At 50.3% G+C, this 15,992-nt stretch overlaps 1 non-coding gene across 1 annotated transcript; it reads left to right on the forward strand.

Annotated features, from left to right (window-relative positions):
* The first annotated feature begins 14,829 nt into the window (after nt 1-14,829).
* Nucleotides 14,830-14,901, forward strand: TRNAQ-CUG (transfer RNA glutamine (anticodon CUG)). Its single transcript has one exon. It is a non-coding gene; the product is annotated as a tRNA-Gln (tRNA).
* The last annotated feature ends 1,091 nt before the right edge of the window (nt 14,902-15,992 follow it).

Raw genomic sequence — 15,992 nt, forward strand, 5'->3', positions numbered from 1 at the left:
TTTTTACAATGACATACTCTCAGTTTATTTTATGAACATAAGCCTCCACACAATAAAGAATTCAACAAATAGCAGAAAAAACAAAAACCAGAAACAATTCAACAGTAGATACAAGGGCTGTAAACAATTATTTCTTTCCTCCTACTAATTGTAGGTTTGCTTTTGTTCTTATTTTTCTAGGTCCTTGAGATACATTGTTAGATCATTCATTTGATGGGAGTGGAGGCTTAACCAACTCAGCCACAGTGCCGGCCCCTCCGTTATATTTTTTATTTGACATACTGTATTCTTCATTTCTAATATATCAGTTTGATTCTCTTCCATATCTCTATCTCACAGGGAAGTTTTTCATCCATGTCATGTATGGATTTCTTTAGCTCATAAATTTAATTCTCATTGCTTTTGAGTAATCCTAAAATCATTCTTTTGAATTCCTTTTCAGGCATTTCCTCAGTGTCTTTATGTTCACATTCTAATATTGAAGTGTTGTGTTCCTGTGGGGGAATCATAGTGTCTTCCTTGTTCTTGTTTCACGTTTCTGTGTTTATCTTTAGGCATTTGTGGAACTGTTTCCTCAGACGGCCGTTATCTTGGAAATATGCCTCTGTGGCTAAGTGGAGTGTCTGCTCCTTCAGTGGGTATTCAGAGGCGTGTGCTGGGTAGGGCCGGGGCCTCTGGTCAGCGCTTGGCTGTGGTACAAGAGTCCAGGGCGATGCCCACACTGGACATGGTAGATGGGTTCTTTTGTCAGAAGGGGAAAGGGTGTGATCATGTTGCCCGGGGTGATCACTGCCTCACCTCCTGTGTGCCAAGGTGATCAGTGCCCAGGGCAGGCCCACCCTGGCCACACACCTCACCACGCGTTCTCAAGAACCATACAAAGGATCTGTGGTCTTCGGTGTGAGCTCAGAACCCTCTATAATGACCGCTCCCCCAGGCACTCAGTGACATCTGAGCTTCTAAAGCCAGACACATAGATTGCCGAGAGACCCTGCTACATGCACGTCCTGTGGTGCAGTCACAGACTTCCCACAGCCATAGCAGAGAGCAGGCGATCTACTCTCAGCCCTGAGAGCCTGCACTGTCCTTGGAGAGAGCCAAGGCGTTCCCAGAGCCAGCTGCCTGTCGGTGTTCCGCCTTCACGGTTTGAGTACAGGTGCTAATTATACAGAGTGAAGCTGAGTGCCTCATAGGCTTAAGTGGGCTCCTTGCCCCCTGCAGCCCTCCAGGCCAATGTCAGGGAGGACCACAGATTTATCCGTCAGCTTCGGCAGCCTGTACTCATCTTGTAAGATGGTGTTTCTTCCCCACTGTTGTCTTAGAGTCCTTGTCAAGGGGATGGTAAGCAGACAGTGTGCTCTTGCTTCATGGGTTTAGGTGGGCATTCTGCCCCCTGTTAGCGCTGCAGGCCTCACTCAAAGTCTGTGTGGTCCCCAAGGTTCTCCCTCAGCGTCACCAGTGACACTGGCTGCTGTGTCTCCTCATTTCTCTTTTTTAAAAAGGTTTATTTATTTATTTGAAAGAGTTACACAGAGAAGGAGAAGCAGAGAGAGAGAGGTCTTCCATCCACTGGTTCACTCCCCAATTTACCACAATGGCCGGAGCTGTGCCGATCTGAAGCCAGAGCAAGGAGTTTCCCCTGGTCTCCCACATGGGTGCAGGGGTCCAAGGACTTGGGCCATCTTCCACTGCTTTCCCAGGCCAGAGCAGAGAGCTGGATCGGAAGTGGAGCAGCCAGGACTTGAACTGACGCCCATATGAAATGCTGGCACTGAAGGCGGCAGCTCTACCCGCTACACCACAGTGCTGGCCCCCTCATTTCTCTAAAAATAGGATGTCTCCTCCTGATGCTGATTCTGATACTGGTAGGAGCAGAACAGAGGAGCGCTGCCTGACTTCGCTGCAGGGTATGGTGCGCTGCAGGCGTGGGAGAGAGGAAGAAGCAGGTCGCCTTCCCGCTGCGAGCCTGGCAGGTGCTCAGACCCCAGTCGGCTCCCAGGCTGAAGTAAAAGTCAGTGGGTGACTGGAGTCCCCTCTCAGCTGCAGATGATAGCGGCGGTTAACACAAGGCACAGAGCAGTTTCTTCCAACTTGTCAGGGCATGATGGCAGCTCACAGCCGGCAGCCGGCTGCACTGTGGCTGGCTGGCCCTATTCAGCCGTTCTGGATTGTAGTTGAACTTTCTTAAGGGAGAGAAGAGAATGGCAATGTGGGAGTGACCAGCCCATGAGAAGAGCAGAGGATTTACTAAGGGGTATTTATTAAGGGACAGGCTGAGCGTGTAAGACAGAGGACATGTAAGGGAGACCTAGGGAGACCTGCGATGGTAAAACTGGGCCAAAGCAGTTAACATCAAGCCTTAGCAGCAGGTCAAGTGATGGCCTGCAGGCTGGAGTTCGAGAGCGGGATATGATGACAGCCTCCAGAGGGAGGGCCTCCTGAATGCTGTGTGCCCCGACCACTGAAACAAAATGGCACCGGAATTCCTTCAGGTCCCAACCTTGGATTCGCACACTTTCTAAAACATTCTGGCCCGCTTGGCTTGAGGTCTTTAGCTTTATCCCTCCCAACCCTCTTTCTGCCTGCATGGAGAGTTACCCATGACACAGGTGGTCCAGGTACGTCATGAGTCTCTGCCTACCCTTCTGTTCTCTGGGTTCACTGTTCATCCAGCAGCACATGTGTGTTTAGATGCCACCTTCCTTTCCCTCACCCATTCCCTTGCTCCATGCACTTACATTGGCTGAGAAAAAAGCTCCATTCTCCCCTACTACTTATCATCCTGCAGGCACTCAGTTGTGCTCGGAAGGAGTGATCCTGAGAGTTTTCACTTCGCGTTGACTTCCTAGGGAAGAGGGCAGAGTTCTTTGTCCAAGGTCAGAAAGCTGAAGGTCTACATCTATGATATATTAAATACCATTTTCACAGGCTTCTCAGCTACTGCTAAACGAATTTCACTACAGCTTCCAAAACCTTGTAGTAACAGCTTACGATGGGAACATCAGATTAGCACATAGAGCACCTGAAAGAGACAAGGAGATTACTGTAGACCTGTGTACTTGGATCTTGAGCTGGAAGGCAATTCTGACTCAAAGCCAACTGATAGGACTTTGAACTACAGCTCTAAACTCTTGTTTTCTGGTACCTTTGTTACCAGTTAGACTAGCTATGAGTCACAGTTAACAATGTGGCAGTTGAACTCACCCTCTTAGAAAGTATTTCTGAGATGGGAGGGCGGTTAAGATGCTGCTTGGGATGGCTGCACAGTGCCTGGTTCAAGTCCTGGCGTTGTGCTGATTCCAGTTCCTGCTAACACACACCTTGGGAGGGAGTGGATGATGACTCAAGTACTTGGGTCCCTGCCACCCACATGGAGACCTAGACAGAGCTCCTGGCTCCTAGCTTTGGACTGGCCCAGCCCTAGTTATTCCAGGCATTTGGGGGGTGAACCAGAAAAATGTCTCTCTTTGCCTTTCAAACAAACAAAACTAATTTTTTTATTTGACAGGTAGAGTTATAGACAGTGAGAGAGAGAGAGACAGAGAGAAAGGTCTTCCTTCCGTTGGTTCACTCCCCAAATAGCCGCTACGGCCGGCGCAGTACTGATCCAAAGCCAGGAGCCAGGTGTTTCTTCCTGGTCTCCCATGAGGTACAGGGACCCAAGCACTTGGGCCATCCTCCACTGCCCTCCCGGGCTAAAGCAGAGAGCTGGACTGGAAGAGGGGCAACCGGGACTAGAACCCGGCACCCATATGGGATGCCAGCGCCTCAGGCAGAGGATTAACCTAGTGAGCCACAGCACTGGCCCAAAATAAATTTTTAAAATATTTCTGGTGGTAAGGGATAGGCTGAGCATATTTTGAGTGTTTGGAAACATTTGTGCTGACCTGGAGAGGGTGTTTTCTTTTCTCCCTCAGTTAGGAGAGCTGTGTTATAGAGGTTGTCTGGCAGAGTGATGTAAAGGAATTTTACAGTGATTTATCAGGTAAAGAGCCAGTCTGAGCTCAGAGAGGACTGAGAGGTGGCTGCTGATACTTAGATGCAAAAGGGACCTGTGGCAGCCAGTCAGGACTAGATGAACTCAAGGTCAGGAGTGAAGGTAGAATTGTCCCAGGTGAGCTGAGATCACCAGCCTTCTACCTCTGTGGCTGGGCACTCGTTCTGGGCACAGCGTCTTGAGCACGGACCTTTGCCCAGACTGCGCATCTGATGGGGTAAGTGAGACCCACAGAGCTCTTAGTGATGTGCTGATGGAGGGATGAGGGGCAAACTTGAGAGACCAGATGGCAACTGTTTTCCCCTAAAGGATGCTTGCTGAAGTCTGGGCTACATGGGAAGCTTAAGAGCTATCTAAAATCCCCCAAAGACACAGGATAAAGTGATAGACTGCCTAGAGCAAGGGGACTTGAGTGAAGTGTATGTTCCCAAAACATTTGTTAAGTGTTGGAGTGATGTGGAGTAGTATCACTAGAAGAGCCATATACTGAATGTTCTTGAAGGGGCAAATTTTTCCAAGTAACTGTACTCATTAGAACAAAACTCAAGCACACCCATAGGAAAACAGAAATAACCAATGCTTTACGAGATCAACAGTCACAATGTTTGACATCCAATCAAAAATGACCAGGAGACTTCTACTTCTGGCCAAGATGGAGCAGCAGCAACTAGATGTACCTTTCTACCTAAAAAACTAACAATCCAGACAAAATATATGGAACAATGACTTTCAGATATTTTCATAGTTCCTTTTATGCTACTGTAACATAAAACTTGAGAATGGGTGTGTGAACCAGCTTTTCACTGCTGTAACAAAATACCTGAGGCATCCAACACAGAAAAGCTATATATACTAATTCACAGTTCCGGAAGATCAGAGGCCGAGACTGGGAAGTTCCCACTGGGTCAGCCTTTGGTGCTGGCATTCTTGCAAAGCATCACATGGAAGTTCAAAGTCAAGGGGCTGGCATCTTGAGAGTGGTAGCTTTAGGATCCACAAGAAGGCCTACGCTTCCGGGAATGGAGAGCCCCTACACGCACTTCCGGGGACGAAAAGTCCTTGTCAAGGTCCCCATGGGTGCCTAAAGGTCAACCAGTGAGGATCAGACCTGCCTCAACCTTTAACCCCCACGCCCTGTATCTATAAAAGGAGCACTCCCAACCTCTGACTCATGACTCCCCCGGCCCCTGCCCTGTTGCTCTGCTGGGACTGGGGAACCTCGCCCAGGAGCGGAATCCCAATAAAAGCTTGTGAATTAATTGATTCATCTGCCTGGGAAGATTTGTTAAGCGCCGGACACCTTCCAGAGAGGGTCCTTCTGTTGCATCATTCCATTGTAGAAGGTGGAAGAGCAGGGAGGGGGAGAAGCCAGGAAGTCTAGATTTTTCTCACATTTTTATTACATCTGGATTTTTAAGAGACATACATCAGGCATCCCACTATTCAATAAAAGTTTATTCTACTTTTTGGGAAATATATGTGTCATAAACTCTCTCACTTCTAGTATCCAAGAATTTAGTAGGAGTTTATCAGAAAGGCAGGCTATGAGCTATGGGATCCTGACCCTTGAGGTTTTGAATGTTTTGATTATTGTAAGACAGTTTCAAGTAGATTAATTTAATTATCAGCTGTTTTCTTCTGGAATGGGCTCATCATTTTGAAATTATCTAGTCCATTGCAAGAATATTTAGTCCTGTAAGCTTTGTGATCTATTCTGTCATTGGAAAATCTGGTAAAATATCTTCCACACACAGGTTCACTCCCCCAGTGCCCACAACAGCCAGGTCTGGGCCAGGTCAAAGCCAGGAGCTTGAAACTCAATCCAGGTTTCCCACATGGGTGGCAGTGACCCAGCTACCTAAGGTCTTCTCTGCTCCCTCTTGGAATTTATATTAGCAGGAAGCTGGAATCAAAAGTGGAGCCAAGACTCGAAGTAGGTACCCTGAAAGCAGTTTCAGGAATCCCAAGCAACTGTTAAACTGCTGTGCCCAATACCCACCCTAGTGTGGCACTTTGTTATAGCAGCACAAACAGGTCAAGGCAACTGCAGTACCCATAGTGGTGGTGGGGACTTCCCAAGTACTTGAATAAATAGTGGCCAGATTCCATCACGTGTGATGAAACTTACAAAGCCAGAGACCCAAGTGGCTCAGGGAACCCTAAGCACAAGAAATATGAAAACGAAACTAAGGCAAATCTTTTTAAATTTACTATAAAAGAAAATCGTAAAAGCAGCTTAAAGGAAGAACAGCTAGTCACAAACAGAGGAGCAAAGATAAGGATGACTACAAATTTGTCAACAGGACAACTATATAATGGGACAGCACTTTTAAAGAAAATAATCTGGCAACTTAAAGTTATTTTTTTAAAGATTTATTTATTTTTTTTTTTTTTGACAGGCAGAGTGGACAGTGAGAGAGAGAGACAGAGAGAGAAAGGTCTTCCTTTTGCCGTTGGTTCACCCTCCAATGGCCGCCGCTGCAGCCGGCGCACCGCGCTGATCCGATGGCAGGAGCCAGGATCCAGGTGCTTTTCCTGGTCTCCCATGGGGTGCAGGGCCCAAGCACCTGGGCCATCCTCCACTGCACTCCCTGGCCATAGCAGAGAGCTGGCCTGGAAGAGGGGCAACCGGGACAGAATCTGGCGCCCCGACCGGGACTAGAACCCGGTGTGCCGGCGCCGCAAGGTGGAGGATTAGCCTAGTGAGCCGTGGCGCCGGCTAAAGATTTATTTATTTTATTTGAAAGGCAGAGTTAGAGAGAGAGGCTGAGAGAGAAAGAGAAAGAGAGGTCTTCCATCCGCTGGTTCACTCTCTAGAAGGCCACAACTGTCGGAGCTGTGCCAATCTGAAGCCAGGAGCCTGGAGCTTCTCCCAGGTCTCAATTCAAACAGCATGGTACTGGCACATTTAGCATGAGATTGGCATAAAAGCAGACTCAGAATAATGGCATGGAACAGCCAGCCTGGATGTCCTCCTGTGTGCCTATAGCCAACTGACGTTCAATAAAGGTGCTCAGAGCATGCACTGGAAAAAGGAGAATCTTTCCAATAAATGGTGTGGGAGAGTTAGATTATCTACATGTAGAATGAAACTAGACCTCTATATCTTACCATATGCAAAAACCAAATCAGAATGAAGACCCAAATGCAAAACCTGAAACTGTAAAACTACCAGGAAAAACACATCAGGACATTGGAATAGGCAGGGATTTTATGGTTAAGACTCCAAGAGCACCGGAAACAAAAGCATAGAATGTGGGGGTTCATCAAACTAGAAAGTTTTGCACAGTAAAGGAAATGATCAAGAGTGGAGAGTCAATGTACACACAGAATGGGAGAAAATATTTGCAAGCTATATCTCACACAAGAGATTAATAACTAGAACATATAAGTAATTCAAGTGACTCAACAGCAATAATAATGATGATCTGATTATACATGGGCAATCGGGGTGGACATCTGGCCCAGCAGTTGCGACACTGGTTAAGATGCACACATTCCATATTGGAGTGCTTGCGTTTGAGTCCCAGCTCCACTCCCAGTCCCAGCTTCCTACTAACACAAAACCTGGGAGACATCAGATGACCGCTCTAGCTACGGCCCTGCCACCCATGTGGGGGAGATCTGAATTGAATTCCTGGCTCCCAGCTTCAGCTTGGCCCAGCCTCAGGTGTTACAGGCATTTGTGGAGTGAACCGGTGAATGGGAGCTGGGAGCTTGCACTCTCTCTGTGTCTCTCAAATAAATAGATAAATAATTTTAAAATAACTAGATCTAAATTGACATTTTAAAAAAGCAAACATACAAAATGGTGAACAGGCACATAACAAAATCCTCAACATTCCTAATCATCAGGAAAATGCAAATCAAAACCACCTCATTCTAACTAGAACTGATATTCTTATTTTTATTATTATTATTCTTGACAGGCAGAGTTAGACAGTGAGAGAGAGAGAGAGAGAGAGAGAGAGAGAGAAAGGTCTTCCTTTTTCCATTGGTTCAGCCCCCAAGTGGCCACTACAGCTGGCGAGTTGTGGCCGGCGCGCTGCGATCTGAGGCCAGGAGCCAAGTGCTTCCTCCTGGTCTCCCATGCGGGTGCAGGGGTGCAGGGCCCAACCACTTGGGCCATCCTCCACTGCACTCCCGGGCCACAGCAGAGAGCTGGACTGGAAGAGGAGCAACCGGGACAGAATCCGGCGCCCCAACTGGGACTAGAACCCGGGGTGCTGGTACTGAAGGTGGAGGATTAGACAAGTGAGCCCCAGTGCCGGCCTAGAACTGATATTATTAAGAAGATGTAAGAGTTAACAAGTGCCAGTGAGGATGTAGAGAAAAGAAAAAACACTAGCATACTTTGGCAGGTATATAATTCAGTACAGCCATGTGGACAACAGTATGGAGTTTACTCAAAACACTAAAAATATAACTGAGCTGGCGCGGTGGCACAATAGGTTAATCTTCCTGCAGCGTGGGCATCCCATATGGGTGCCAGTTTGAATCCTGCTGCTGCTCTTCCAATCCAGCTCTCTGCTATGGCCTGGGAAAACAGTAGAAGATGGCCTAATCATTTGGGCCCCTGTACCCATGTGGGAGACCTGGAAGAAGCTTCTGGCTCCTAGCTTTGGATCAGCCTAGCTCAGCTGTTGCAGTCATTTGGGGGAGTGAACTGGCGGACGGAAGACCTTTCTCTCTGTCTCTCCCTCTCACTGTAACTCTCCCTCTCAAAGAAATAAATAAAATATTTTTAAAAAAATAAAATAAAAATAGAACTACTATTATGACCTGTGGGGAGCAAACCGGACTAGACTGTTACTGGAATTAAGACTTATTCTATGCATCTGCTCTCCCACAATATGGCGCTGGGAGAGAAGTAAACAGCTTCCGCACAGCTGCCTCCAGTTCAACTGATAAACTGTAGGACTTGCTCCTGATTGGAGGAGAGCAGCGTACTCGGCGTGTGGGCAGCCGAGTTGGGATTGGCGGAGGAGGACTATAAAGGAGGAGAGAGACGGCATGCACCAGGAACATCTATGGGGAACATCTAGCTGAAGGAACACCTGTGCAGCCCCCGAGACGAGCCGGCCGGCGGTGTGCCGCTCCCCTGCGGAAGTGGGGAATGTGGCCAGGGGGAACTGCCCTTCCACGGAGGTGGAAGGGATAGTAGCCAACCCGGGAAGAACCAGCAGCAAACCCGGGGAGGGCCGAGCAGACAGAAAGAACAGCGCAGGGTCCTGTGTCGTTCCCCCACGAAGACGGGGAGCGACATAATGGTGCCGTGACTCGGATATGAAGCCTAGGCAGGGTTTAGTGTCGTTCCTCCATGAAGAGGGGGAGCGACATAATGGTGCCGTGACTCGGATAGGAAACCTAGCTCGGATAGGAAACCTAGGACGGATATGAAACTTAGGAGGGAAGAAACGGGAAGAGCTGGGAAAATACCGGAGAGAGAGACTAGCAAAGAGCCTAGGTGCCGGAAGAAGCTATTGAAAGCCTAGGCATATACTCGGATATGGACTGTGGGAAAGAAGTTAGGATTGAAAGCAAAAGTGAAAGCTTTCATAGACTCGGATGCGGACTATGGCGGGGAAGCTAGGAGATTGAAAGCGAAAGTGAAACCTGGAGGAGGCTTGGACTCGGATATGGACTGTGGGAAAGAAGTTAGGATTTAAAGTGAAAGCAAGAAGAAACTTAGACTCAGATACGGACTGCAGGTTGAAAGTGAAAGTGAAACCTATAAGAAACTTAGACTTGGATACGGACTGTGGGGAGAGGCCAGGAGAAATGAGGGAGGAATATTGTTGGAAGAAAACTTAGGGAAACACACCGGGTAGAGAAAAATGTTAGGGAGGATGAAGCCGCGAGTGCAGGCCAAGCCATCTTGGAATTCTTCAAGTCACCCTGGGGAGCAAGAGGCGAAGATCTGGAACCAGAGGCAGAGACGTGGGCCGCCAGAATTCGCCAGGTTAGTCCGGGGAACTTGGACTGAATGCCGGTGGTGGCGGAAACATTCGCGGAAGCCGCCGCGTGCAGAGAGAGCACGGGGCTGGCGTAGGCCGTGGTTCAGACGCGAAAGGGTTAAGCGTGGAGACCGCGGAGCGCGCGAAGCCGAGCTGCGCAAAGCCGGGAAGCTGCGCAGATGAGAGAGGCGCGCGGGCTGAAGCGGCGCAGAGCCGGGAACCCGCCGGCGGGGCGAGGTGCCGGAAAGCTGCGGGGATAAGAGAAACAGAAGTTTTAGAAGTAAAGTGAGAGAAATGGGAATGTTGGAAGATAGAAGTAAAATGGGAGAAATAGGAATGCCCGGAGATAGAGAAATAGAGAAATAAAAAGGCCTCCCTACAACACTGCAATGTGAGAGCTTGGATTCGGTCTGCCTAATCAAGTGAGGCGATGAGCACATGCGGGCAGCTAGCAGCTTATGCGCCGCAGGTCACCGAAGACAGGCACGAATTAACATCAGTAAGGCTTCCCCACAATACAACAATATTAAGCTTGGATTCGGTCTGCCTGATTTAAGGCGGTAAGCGCCAGCAAAGCTCGACCAGAGTATGAGCTGCAGGTCACCGAAGATAGGCACGAACCAACACTAATAAGTCTCCCCCACAATAAGGCAATGAGAAGGCTTGGATTCGGTTTGCCTGATAGGTCTTGTAAGTCCCCTGCAGGCAGAGCAGAGCATGCGCTGCAGGGCACCGAACACAGGCACGCATCAGCGCCTAAAAACCTCCTCACAACATGGCGAAGAGAGGACCCGGATTCGGTTTTCCTGATTGATAGGACTTGTAAGAGCCTGTGGCAACTCTAGCAAGTAGAGCAGAGTGTGTGCCGCGGGACACCGAAGACAGGCGCGTATCAACGCCAAAAATAAAAAGAAAGGGGGATCTGTGGGGAGCAAACCGGACTAGACTGTTACTGGAATTAAGACTTATTCTATGCATCTGCTCTCCCACAATATGGCGCTGGGAGAGAAGTAAACAGCTTCCGCACAGCTGCCTCCAGTTCAACTGATAAACTGTAGGACTTGCTCCTGATTGGAGGAGAGCAGCGTACTCGGCGTGTGGGCAGCCGAGTTGGGATTGGCGGAGGAGGACTATAAAGGAGGAGAGAGACGGCATGCACCAGGAACATCTATGGGGAACATCTAGCTGAAGGAACACCTGTGCAGCCCCCGAGACGAGCCGGCCGGCGGTGTGCCGCTCCCCTGCGGAAGTGGGGAATGTGGCCAGGGGGAACTGCCCTTCCACGGAGGTGGAAGGGATAGTAGCCAACCCGGGAAGAACCAGCAGCAAACCCGGGGAGGGCCGAGCAGACAGAAAGAACAGCGCAGGGTCCTGTGTCGTTCCCCCACGAAGACGGGGAGCGACATAATGGTGCCGTGACTCGGATATGAAGCCTAGGCAGGGTTTAGTGTCGTTCCTCCATGAAGAGGGGGAGCGACAATGACCTAGCAATCCCATTACGGGGTTTACATCCAATGGAACTGAAATTGACCTGTGAAAGAGACATTGGCACTCCCACGCTTATGGCAGCACTATTCACAATAGCCAAGAAATGGAAACAACAGACATGTCCATAACGGAAGAATGAATAATATCAGTTCAAATAATCTAGAAGGCAGTGCTTCTGGTGTGCATCCTGAGCACACTGTAAACTTTTTTTGTAGACTCATCAACAGTAGTGTAAATGATTTAATCATTCCTAAGATATTTTGTGTTATAGGATACAGCAAAATAGTAAATACATTGGTATTGTCAGGAATAAAGGTTACCAACTTGGAAAACAAAGAAAAAAATCTGACATGGAGACAGTTGAGGAGGAACCCTGAGGTGATAGATTGGAACTGGGGCTGTCTGTATCAACTCATGTGAGGAGGAGCTGTTTCACGCTCTGATAAAGTCGTGAGGCAATGGTATCCTGCTAGCAATTGTATATTAATTATAGTCAATGCGGTGATATTGTCATTTGATACAAAGGGAAGTTTGTTTTGTTTTTCAGTTTTTAAATTATTCTTTATTTGAGAGGCAGAGAGAGAGCAAGAGCAAGCTGGTTCACTTTCTAAATGCCTACAGTGATGTCCCAGCAGGGAGGCGGGAACTCAGTCCTTGTCTCCCACGTGGGTGGCAGGAACCCAACTTCTTGAGACATCATTGCTGCCTCCCAGGGTCTGCATTAGGAACCTGGAATCGGCAGCCAAGCCAGGTACTATGATGTGGGACATGGACATCCTAAATTCTCATGTATTAACTACAAGGCTAAATTTGCTCTTCTTGTTTTCAGTTTTAAGGATAGCCTTTTCATTTTTCTTTGGAATACATAAAACCTTAGTATAGCTTTAACAATAAAACTATGTTAAGATCTACTTCAAAAAGTCTCCCCAACCTTTATGTCTTAGAATTCATTTCTAAGCTCCCATAGATAAAAAAAAATTTTTTTCATTATTTTCTGGTCAATCCTGCCTGCAAAACATATTAATCTTCCTTTTCCTTAACACTTTTTTTTAATTTGCTTTTTTTTTTCACTTCAAAGATCCAAGGAGCCAGCCTTGTGGCTCACTGGATTAAATTGCTGCCTGTGATGCCAACATCCTATATGAATGCTGACTTGAGTCCTGGCTGCTCCACTTCTGATCCAGCTCCCTGCTAATACACCTGGGAAAGCAGTGAAAGATGGCCCAAATGCTTGGGTCTCTGCCACCCATGTGGGAGACCTGGATAGAGTTCCAGGCTCCTAGCTTCTGTCAGTGTTGCAGCCATTTGGGGAATGACCCAGTGGAAGTCTCCCTCTTTCTCTGTAATTCTGCCTTTCAAATAAATAAATAAATCTTAAAAAAAAAAAAAAAAAAGATTTCCTGTTTCCTGGAAAAAAAAAAAAAAACTGTTCCTCCCATTTATAGTTGCAAAACTCCATAGTGTGTGTGTATGACCAGCTCATTCTTAAAAGTGGGACATGGGGTCCAATTATTGCATTAACTCACGTGCCCAAACCCTCACACGTACAGAGCAGCCTTATGTATATCATAGGGAGGGGAAGGTGGTTTTCAGAGCCATAGAGGAGAAGAGGAGGGAGGGGATACATTTCAGAGGGCTCCATCTGCAGGAGGAAGCTGCTCAGCCCAGCGGCCCAGAGGCCCAGCAGCCCAGCTGCCTCCCTCCATGCTGCCTCTGCCTACCACCACCTCTGCTCTCTGGGATCCTCATGAGCTCCTGCCACCTTTCAGAGTTCTCTCTGGGGAGACAGAACTCTTCCTTCCTCATCCTCCCTGGCTGGATTCCCTCCACATGGGCATCTGAATCGTTGCTCTTGTGTTTGGAGGTCTTATGTTCTTCCTTCCTTCCTTCCTTCCTTCCTTCCTTCCTTCCTTCCTTCCTTCCTTCCTTCCTTCCTTTTTTGTTTCCCCTTAAACCGAAGGAACACATGGATCTAGTCTGTAAACGAACACGATGGAAGGATACACAGGGACATAATTACTTTCAAGGTTTTTTTTTTTTTTTTTTAAGATTTATTTAATTTATTTGAAAGAGTTACACAGAGAGAGGAGAGGCAGAGAGGTCTTCCAGCCCCAATTGGCCAGGAGCTTCTTCCGGGTCTCCCACGTGGGTGCAGGGGCCCAAGGACTTGGGTCATCTTTTACTGCTTTTCCAGGCCATAGCAGAGAGCTGGATCGGAAGTGGAGCAGCCGGGACTCGCACTGGCACGCACATCGATGCCAGCACTGCAGGCAGGGGCTTAACCCACTCCGCCACAGCACCAGCCCCCATAGTTACTTCCTGTCTTCCACACCAACTTCCCCAAGCTCGCATTTCCAGAACACAACTCTGGCTCACTGGCGACTGTCCAGGGGCTCTAACAAAATCTCCAGTCTCCACTCTCCATGCCTACATCTGGAGTCCAAGGCCGCATTTTCCACTCAAGAGTTAGGACGCGTGTCCAGCTCGCCTGACACGGACGTGCACAGGTGGGAACAGGAGTGCCTGGGCATACTCTCGGGGCCCCTCTAAGTTTAAGGGCCAGAGTTCGTGACTCAGTCTTTCTTCCCCAGACCTGTATTTGAGAGACTATCTACATTCTGACAGACTGTTGCTTTCTCAACCCTCCCTTGTTAGCCAGGAGAAGGAAGCACACTTCGTCCTCCCTGCACCTCTGTCAGTCGCCGCTCAAGGCCTGAAGTAGCGCCCAGCGCTTCCCTTCCCTCTGGGCCGAGCATCTCCCGCCTGTGGCAGTGCCCGGCGCAGCCACGAGGGGGCGGTACCGGGAAGACGCGCGAGAAGGAAGACCCGCGCCGGGGGGCGGACGCGGCGCGTCAGGGGAGCCCAAGCGCGGGCTGGGGACGCTGAGCCCCTGGGCGGGGGCCGCCTCACCGTGTCTCTCCGTCGAGACCCCGCCGCCAGGGGTCGGGACCCGAGCAGCAGTTAGGCGCTTCTCGCGTTTTCCCACAGCGTTCCCTTTCAGACTGTAGCAGCGGGCGCCAAGGTGCTGAGAACGGAGAAGGAGGGGGGCGGGAGAATTCCAGTCAAGTCCAAATCCAGTTCTGAAGGGGGCAGTGGCAAGGGAAAGGAACGGAACGGCCGGTGGGCTGGGGCGGGAGAAGGGACCGGGGCAGGAAAGGAGCAATTGCGGCCGAGCAGGAGGATTGGGGCCCGGCCTCCAAAAAGCCTTCCTGGTCCCCTCTCCCGAAATGGGGAGACCCAGAGACGGGCCGAGAGCCGGACCCGGGGCCGCCTCCGTCCTGCGGAGTCCTGGAGACCGGGAGAAAAGCCCCGAAAGTCGCTCCTGGGAGACGCCGAGGGTGAGGCCGGCACTTGGGCATCTAGCGAGCCGAGCGCGGCGATCCCCGCGGTTCCATGGTGTAATGGTGAGCACTCTGGACTCTGAATCCAGCGATCCGAGTTCAAGTCTCGGTGGGACCTTTCCGTTTTGTTTTACTTCTGCGGTGGCGATTCGGTGCCCGCTTCTGCGTTCCCTGCACCCCTAGGTTTAGGGGACAGGAACGCTGTGGACCCGGGGAAGGCGGGTCCCCGCGTCCCCCTTGTTCCCCGCGGCTCTCTAGCCCTCGCAGCCCCGTCCTCTGCTCGCTCTGCCGCCCCCTCGGTTGTCGGGGTTCCAGAATTCGGTCCTCAGTGCGACTCGGTCCTCAGTGCGACACGCTCCTCAGGGAAATCGCCCACCCGTGGAATCGGGTGGGCGAGCTGGGGGCGTCCCCGTCCGTGGCGAGCCCACTTGGTCAGTGCAACTGTGCCCGTCTTGGGCGTCCGAGACCCCGCAAGTGACCCCTGCCTGTCCTCAGGGCGGCCGCCGGGGCGAAACGTGTCCCCCGCCGTCGCCGCCGGATCGTAGGCCCTGAGGGTCACCCCGACCCTCCCGCAGTAGGAACGGTGGTCCTAGTTCTGCACTGGCCGAAAGTCCCGAACGCCTGGAATGCGCTTCCTAGCGCGGCTGGGAGACTTTATTTCCAGGCCGCGGGTTCAAGTCTGGCGGGCGCATTCCGTTCTGTTTCCTGGATTCTTCCCGCTCCTTCGGTGCCGAGTGCCCCTGGAGGCCAGTAGGGGCCGCGATGGCCCAAACTTTGTGCTTCAGTCTGCGGGAATCCACTTAAACTCTAACCCGGCCAAAAAGCTCTGCAGCAGGGATTTCTCCGCGTCTCACTCCATCTCTGGCGGTGCGGGACGAGCTGGGCGGCTCCTAGGGGGTCCCCGAGTCTCCGGCCAGGACTCCGCTCCAAGAAGAGAAAGAAAATAATCTTCAAATGAGGAGAACCCATCTTGGCTGGCTGGGGGCTGGCAGGTGAGGGATGGGGCCGCGGGGGAGGGGAGGAAGAGGGGAGAGAGAGGGAGGCAGATGCTCAGTGCATTCGTCACCATGCCCAAACCAAATCTGTAGGGCAGGCATTTGGCCTAGAGGGCAAAGTGCTTGCATCCCCATCAGAGTGCTTGGCTTTGAGTCGGGTTCTGCTCCCTCTTCCGGCTTCCTGCTGATGCACCCCCTGGGAGGCAGCAGGTGA

The sequence above is a fragment of the Oryctolagus cuniculus genome, chromosome 7, assembly GCF_964237555.1.
Source record: "Oryctolagus cuniculus chromosome 7, mOryCun1.1, whole genome shotgun sequence".
NCBI lineage: Eukaryota > Metazoa > Chordata > Mammalia > Lagomorpha > Leporidae > Oryctolagus > Oryctolagus cuniculus.